This window comes from Armigeres subalbatus, chromosome 3 (genome assembly GCF_024139115.2).
Source record: "Armigeres subalbatus isolate Guangzhou_Male chromosome 3, GZ_Asu_2, whole genome shotgun sequence".
Classification (NCBI taxonomy): Eukaryota; Metazoa; Arthropoda; class Insecta; order Diptera; family Culicidae; genus Armigeres; species Armigeres subalbatus.
Genome location: NC_085141.1, coordinates 375,451,541 through 375,458,752, shown reverse-complemented (window position 1 = coordinate 375,458,752; position 7,212 = coordinate 375,451,541). Strand labels below are relative to the sequence as shown.

At 44.1% G+C, this 7,212-nt stretch overlaps 1 protein-coding gene across 5 annotated transcripts in view; it reads right to left on the bottom strand.

Annotated features, from left to right (window-relative positions):
• The window catches only part of LOC134226558 (sodium-dependent transporter bedraggled-like), an 822,794-nt gene that overhangs the window by 553,816 nt on the left and 261,766 nt on the right, over positions 1 to 7,212 (bottom strand). The gene's annotated exons all lie outside the window — the stretch shown is intronic.

Sequence of the window (7,212 nt, the reverse complement as noted above, 5' to 3'; positions counted from 1 at the left end):
CGGTCCATCCCACTGCAAATCATTTTGAAAGACGAATCCGAGGTTATTTGTCTTTCGACCAACCAATGCTCTGACCATCCATCTCAATTCCAGGAACTGGTGGGTAAAATCACCAGCAGAGACGTCTACTTGTGATAAACAATGCCTTGCTTTTGCTTGGATTAACATGAAGATTATTTCTCCGTGACCACTTGCGACATGTTCAAGGTCCATATTCACCATCCTGACGAGTTCTCGCGTGCAAGGGCAAGCCGAGCTATAAAGCTCACATCATCAGCGAAAATTTGTATTGAGCAGTATTTCAGTACCGTTGGTAGATCGTTGAGCAACTGAAGAGTAGAGGACCAAGGACTGAGCCTGCGGTACACCAGATGGCACTCCAACACTACTTGAGCAGCAATCGCCACAGAAACCGTTTGTCTCCGGGAGATACGACACCATCAGATTCTCAGCGCTAGAGGAGAAGTTGAACTGGTCTTGTAGTTTATTCACTAGTTTTTGTGAGGGATGGTATCAAAGCCTTAGAGAAGTCCAGCAGCAGCAATATACCAGAGCCTCGTTTATCGATCTTGCTTCCCAAATCATCGTACACTCGAAGCACAGCGGTTTTGATGTCGCCTCTGCGAAATCCGGCTTGCTGTTCCGAAAAGTTTGTTATCTTCGATGTCTGTCTCTTTGTTTGAGAAGTTCTCAAAAGCTGACAAAGGGGTATACTGATTGGACGCAGTTGTAAAAGTTCTGCCGCGGCAATGGCCTATGCATTAGACTCTCTTGTGCATCATGTCATGCTATGCTGTTCTTTACCATCATTTTACGCGGTCCTAGACAGCTAGGACAGCTAGAATTTGAAATTTGTATGCTATTTAGAAACCGTGAGGGCCAGATTTAAGAACTCAGTATTTTTAAACCGATTTTCTAGAGAGGTGTTTAAATTCTACCCAACAAATCTTAAAGAACCTTCTTACAAAAAGATGCAGGGTTGAAAAGAAACGGCTGTAAGGTCCGCGGATCATCGTACTAATTGGTGTCATTATCAATGTGCCTTTCACATTGGAATAGAAGGGTATGCAGGAATTGCGCGGTTCTGCCTCTTATGAAAAAACAAGTACCGTAGAAGGATTGCATCTTATTTAGACAACGGTGAATTACACAGAGTCTCATATTCTGTAATGACAGAGCAGGCACGAAAATGTAAAAACGAGTAATTTTGGACCGTGGAATGAAAAAAATCTTGGAATTAAAGAAAAAAACAAGCTAAGCTGGGAATAGGTCTATGACAGCACAAAGGACTAGAGAGCGAATAGTTCGTGTCCAATCGGAGAGACATACAAAAAGAAGCCGTGCAAGTATACAGCCGAATTAACCACTGTGCACCTGCCCAGCAGCTGCTGTGGCAGTCGGTCTCGGAGTCGATGTCGTCGTCCTGTCCGAAACGTACAACTGCCCTGTCGATAACGGCAATTGGGTGGCGGGCGGGTCTAAGATGGCGGCTATTTGCCCGACGGCATGGTACCCGGTTTAAGAGGTGGTACACTCCTTGCTAGGTGTCGCGATAGCCAAGATCAACTGTAGCTGCTGTGCCCGACCAAGGTGGCCATTAAAACAGTTCAACCAGATGATCGACAGGCTATCGACGAGTCAATGATGGTTCCACTAGCACATTCCGTAGGAATGGGGTCGAGTCGTGTATTGATGTAACGTTTGTCAGTCCTGGTCTGGCTCTTGACAGGCCCGTGGGTGGAAGACCAATCACAGCGAAGCACCGCGGCCTTGGGGTGGCAGCCAACACCAGCAAGCGGGAATGCGCTAGTAGTTGTTCTGGAAGCGTGCGATGCCACCAATGCCGAGAAACGGCAAATGCCCGGTATATGGAGTGCTGATTGCGAGTTTTCGATAAGCCTGCCTTAAGTAGACGATGGATGCAAGCCGTCACCGAGGAGGCAAGAGCGGGCCGCCGTGAAGTGTTTCGTGCTGTGAAATTTGACCTCAACCAGGCCATTAAGAGCAGCAAGAGAGCGTGTTTCGACAACCTGTCAACGTGAAGCCGTAGGGTAATGCCTGAAGAATAGAGATGGCCAAGACCAGAGGTGGCTCTTTAACCGAATTAAAAAAAAAAAGTTCTGGGTAATGTTTTGAACATAACCGCGAGAAGACGTAGGACTTAATAATCGTAACGTATTTACATTTATCTTTTGAATCTATGGGTTTGATTGGTATAGGAATTGATATTGGAAACGACAACTTTGATACTAAGTAGAATTATTAGCGATTTGTTTTTTCAAAATTCTGGAAATGAAACTAATAATTAAAACATAATTAGAATCGCATTGTTTCTAACTATTGAACCCTTATGTACTCAAACACATGTAGAGAATTTGTAGATTTTAGAAATAGAATTTAGAATAAGAAATTTTAGAATTTTGCAATTTCTGATCATCAATACACCCGATTCTTTTTACACGGGGATGTAGCCGTGAAAAAAATCCGTGTAAAAATAATCCGTTATTTTGAGAAACCGTAAAATAATCCGTGATATTTTGAGAATCCGTGTAAAAAAGCCGTGCAAAACATATCCGTGTAAAAAAGTAAACGGGTCTTTGTTAATGGCGGATGCTTCCGTATAAAAAATAAATCCGTGTAAAAAATCCGTGTAAAAAAAGAATCGGTGTACCTGGTTTACAGTTCGTCTTTGAGTAAAGGATTTAATTTTTACAGCTCGTTGGATAAACGTACAACTCTGCTGAAAAATCATCTTTTGCAAAGTTGCACAAAACTACTATTAATGTTTGGTTCCAAACTATGAGTTCAGTTTAATAATATAATTTCTGAAAATGAACCAAAGTATAAAATAATGTTTATTAAAAATATTCTTCTGGAAATTATTTTTGACTATTTTTAAAACATTTACATTTAACACGGCAAAATTTCCTAATTTAAAATGGATATCAACACCATTGCTGAATGTATCATTTAATTCCAATGCCTGCTGCGAATGAATGAAATAATTTTTTAATCAATTTCTATATTCAATAGTAGTTGATTGTTTGCTAAGGAATCAAAACTGTTATAGTTGTGGATTATTAAACCAATCACTTTCCCTGGATGAGCAGACTAAATCTCTCTGGGATAATTTTATTATTCTTCATCCACCACCGCTGCCCTCCGCAGCCTCTTGCCATGAACTCCGAGCGAGGCGATTGTATCGACTCAACCGACACCACTGCATCCGACCATCTCATAGAACGGTAAAAAATGCGCCCTCTTCTTTCATGCACACTGCAGACCCACCGGAGCTCTCTCCGGCGACCGTACGCTGAGCTAAAAAAATGCGAGAACAATGCGGAGCGAAAGCACGCAGCGCGCTGCTGCACAAACTGTAATGACTCGCAACGGAAGGCACTGCTTTTATGCACAAAGTAAATCTTGCGGTGGATCCGAAGGCATGTGGCAATGCATTCTGATGTCCGTGTAGGAATGCACGACATTGATTATATATGAAATTTTATTGACCTTGACAAGATTTGAAATTTTCAATAGCTTATCGTTAAAATCATAAGTTTCAATGAAGTTGGCAAATTGCTGAGAAGGTCCGAGTCGATTGATATATAATCTAAAATCCATCGAAAGATAAAGGCGCTAGTAACGTTCGAAATCTTCCTTCCAGCGTAACGTCTCGATTTCCAAAATCTAAATGACACCCAGTATAGTAAAGAAAGACGTAAGTCCCGTCAAAAATTGAACCTTATTTACGACTGGCTCTGGGACTTAAATTCCCTTAAGTTCGTAACCTTGGAGGTCTACGGGAAGTAAAGTTGCGGACTGAATGAGCGCCAAAGGTCTGGAGTTTGCTTAATATAGGACGGAAGTGGTTATCGCCAACAAACGCAAGGCGGTAGAACATGTAGTGATTAGTGTGGGTGATGTCGCAATCACATCAAAGCGGAGTTTGAAGTCATAATAGACGACAAGCTGACTTTCGGCAGCCATGTCGACTATGCGTGCAAGAGGGCTCCGACTGCTGTTGCGTCATTATCGAGTTCCAAGGTGTGCGCCAGTAGACGTAGGCTACTGGCAGACGTTGCCGTATCTATTCTTGGGTACGGCGACGTCCTGGGCCAGTGCACTGAGGGTAATCAGTTACCGGTGGAAGCTGGAGAGCACGTACCGCTTGATGTTTCTCAGAGTAATATCTGCCTATTGCACGATATCGCACGAAGCAGCCTGCGCGATAGCGAGAATGCTGTCAGGCGGGCTGGTCATCCGGGAAGACGAGGAGTGTTTCGAGCTATGTGGCACTAGGGGAGTCCGCGAATGTACCAGAGTGGTTTTATCCAGAAGCTCCGTAATCTGACAGTCTGTGGAGGGTCCTGGTCTATATGTTTCGACCAAATTGACTGCATCTTTAGCTTAAAGCACTTTTTATGGATGCGACCTTTTACCCCGCAAAACTTGCAGGTCATTTGTGGGACATGTTCACTGTCTTTGTTTTCCAGACTGTCCTCCTTGCTGCCGAAAATTCCATACCTCCGATCTATGGTTGCTGTGCGTTTGATGCAGTCGCTCTGAAGGTCGGAAACCTAATAAGGCTTCTTACTTGCGCTCTACCACTGCTGCCTCTTACATCGCATCCAGAACCTTGGTATTTCTGAGCAAAATCATTAACCTTGCATAACCTTCGCCCCGCCATCCCAAGTGCTCATTGGTGCATTGGTAACCGTGGCTACCATAGGCGGATATACCAAGTTTGGTTGGTGGGCATTCGCACGAGCTACTTCCTGTGTAGTGATTTTTTTTTCCCGTAATCGCTAGATTTAACGCAAACGCGAAAGTTATCTTTTTTTTGTTGTCGCCACTTTTAAAGAGATGAAGATGGAGAAAAGGCCGATTTGACAAGCGGAAGTAGATAACAGTCTCGTTGAAAGGCGAGACTGAACTTGTTTACAACCGCTGAACAGGACGCGCAAACCCAAAGCTGTCATTTTCATAGAAGAACAGTCAAATCAGCTGATTTAAAACGTCTCGTGAAAAGGTCTATATACGAGCCTATCGTCTCAGTTCGTTTGTCCGAACGGCGAACATCAAATGCCATCATAGCGCATAGAGGTGCGCAAGTAAAACTAAACAGACAGAAAGTCTGTAAAAGAGGTCATCGAGCGGCTACCTTCTACCAAAGCTGTGGCACCACCAACGGACTGGGAGCCGGCTTTATAGTGCTGGGTAAGATGCACCAATGCGTGATTGGGTGGCGGTCAATCAACGCAAGGATGTGCAAGCTGAGAACAGAAGGCCGTTTCTTCAACTATAGCATCATCAACATGCACTACCCACACTAAGAGAGACACGATGACGAGAAAGAAGCGTTCTATGCACAGCTGGAGCAGACATCGATGATGGTCACTGTGAGACGTTAAAATCGTCACGGCGACATGAACGCTCAGTTGTTCGGATAGTCTACATACCGTGTCGAACGGCAATGTCCAACGATACATCAACTATGCAGCCTTCCGCGAAATGTAGTAGTCCATGCCAGCAGAATCATACTGGGCCCATAACCTATTGGATATGGGAACCCCCACAAAGAAAACACAATATTAGAGTCCTTCAACCCATGGCAGGCTTCTAATTGATACTTTTGCCAACAGCTGCAGCTCTTCCTAATCTTGAACAGATCGCTTCTCAATCTTGATGTTAATCAAGGTCATTTCTGACAGGTCGTTAGTGCTGTAGGGACACCACTCGATAGAGAGCGGCGGACAACCGTCATTTTTGTTGATTCAGCTTTGCTGCGTCAGCACGCGTGACAAAATGAAAATGACAGTTGTGCGTTGCTTCCAGATCGAGTGGGTGCCCTCGAAAACGCGAGCACTTTGAAAATTGATTCTATCAGGAGTGACCATATCGTTATCGCCGATAAAGTTAATTGTGTTGAACGAATCGCTTGCTGCGATAATGTTGAATAAACTCAATTATTATCGGAGTTCGATAATTTAAGGTGATTATACAATAAAGGCAGAAATCGGCAATTTTGTAAACCACGTGCTTTTCCAATATTTTTTCGAGCACGAGATGAAAAACCATAACGAATATGGGGCTGTAATAATGGTAGATTGTTTGCTTAGTTATGCTGAACAAATAATTTGAGTTGCACTGTACGAAAACTATTACGCCAGATTTGGGCTTTGGGAAATGTATGTAGATAAACGTGTGGTGAATTTGAAATTAATGAGGTTCTGTCGCAGGAGTGGATGTCAGTCGTGTGTACCATCTACAAAATGATGAAGATGCTACGAAGATCATAGAGAAGCAAAGCCGATCGGACTTGTCATCAAACATCATCAATCGAAGCTGACGAAATCGAAGAGATTGAAGAATTTGGTCTGACTCACTGGTGACCTCCGATAACGATACCGCAGAAATTCGGAGACGCATTATGACAGGAAGTCGTACTTTGACCTGCAAACACCTGATGGAATAGAGTTCACCGCCGAACTAAACTGACTATCTACAAGGGCATATAGTCAACAGTGACTGGCCCTCACCTTGAGCCGTCCCACCAGATGGCTCGCCACAGAAAAAAGCAGAAGAAGTCTATCTACAAAACGCTTATTAGACCGGTATTTCTCTACGGACAGAGACTGGACGATGCTCGTGGAGAACCAACGCGCACTGGGAGTTTTCGAAGGAAATCTATGGTGGGGTGCAGATGGCGGACGGTACGTGGAAGAGGCAAAAAAACCACGAGTTGCATCAGCTGTTGGGAGAACCATCCATTGTTCACACCGCGAAAATTGGACGACTGCGGGCGGCACGTAGCCAGAATATCGGACGAACCGACGGGAACAAGAAGGCGACGTGCGCAGCGACGAAGGTTGATCGATCAGGTGCAGGACGATTTGCTGATCCACCGTAGACTGCGTGGTGGGCGACGTGCAATCATGGACCAAGCCGAATGGGAGACTTTTATGCACTGCACAGGCCACTCCGGCCTTAGTCTGAGGAAATAAATATAATAAGCATTACAGTTTATGGCCAGCTAGGGCGCTAAAGACCCTCGCTACGGCTCTGTCTATAAATTTTAATTTTTGAAATTCGTTCTGTCCCATATTAATCAACAAGGGTGGGCGCAGCAGGCGTTGAATGGACAAAATTGATCAACAGCGTCATTAACTAACTTTGTAATTAGGTAAATATGTATTGGGATTTCCACCCATT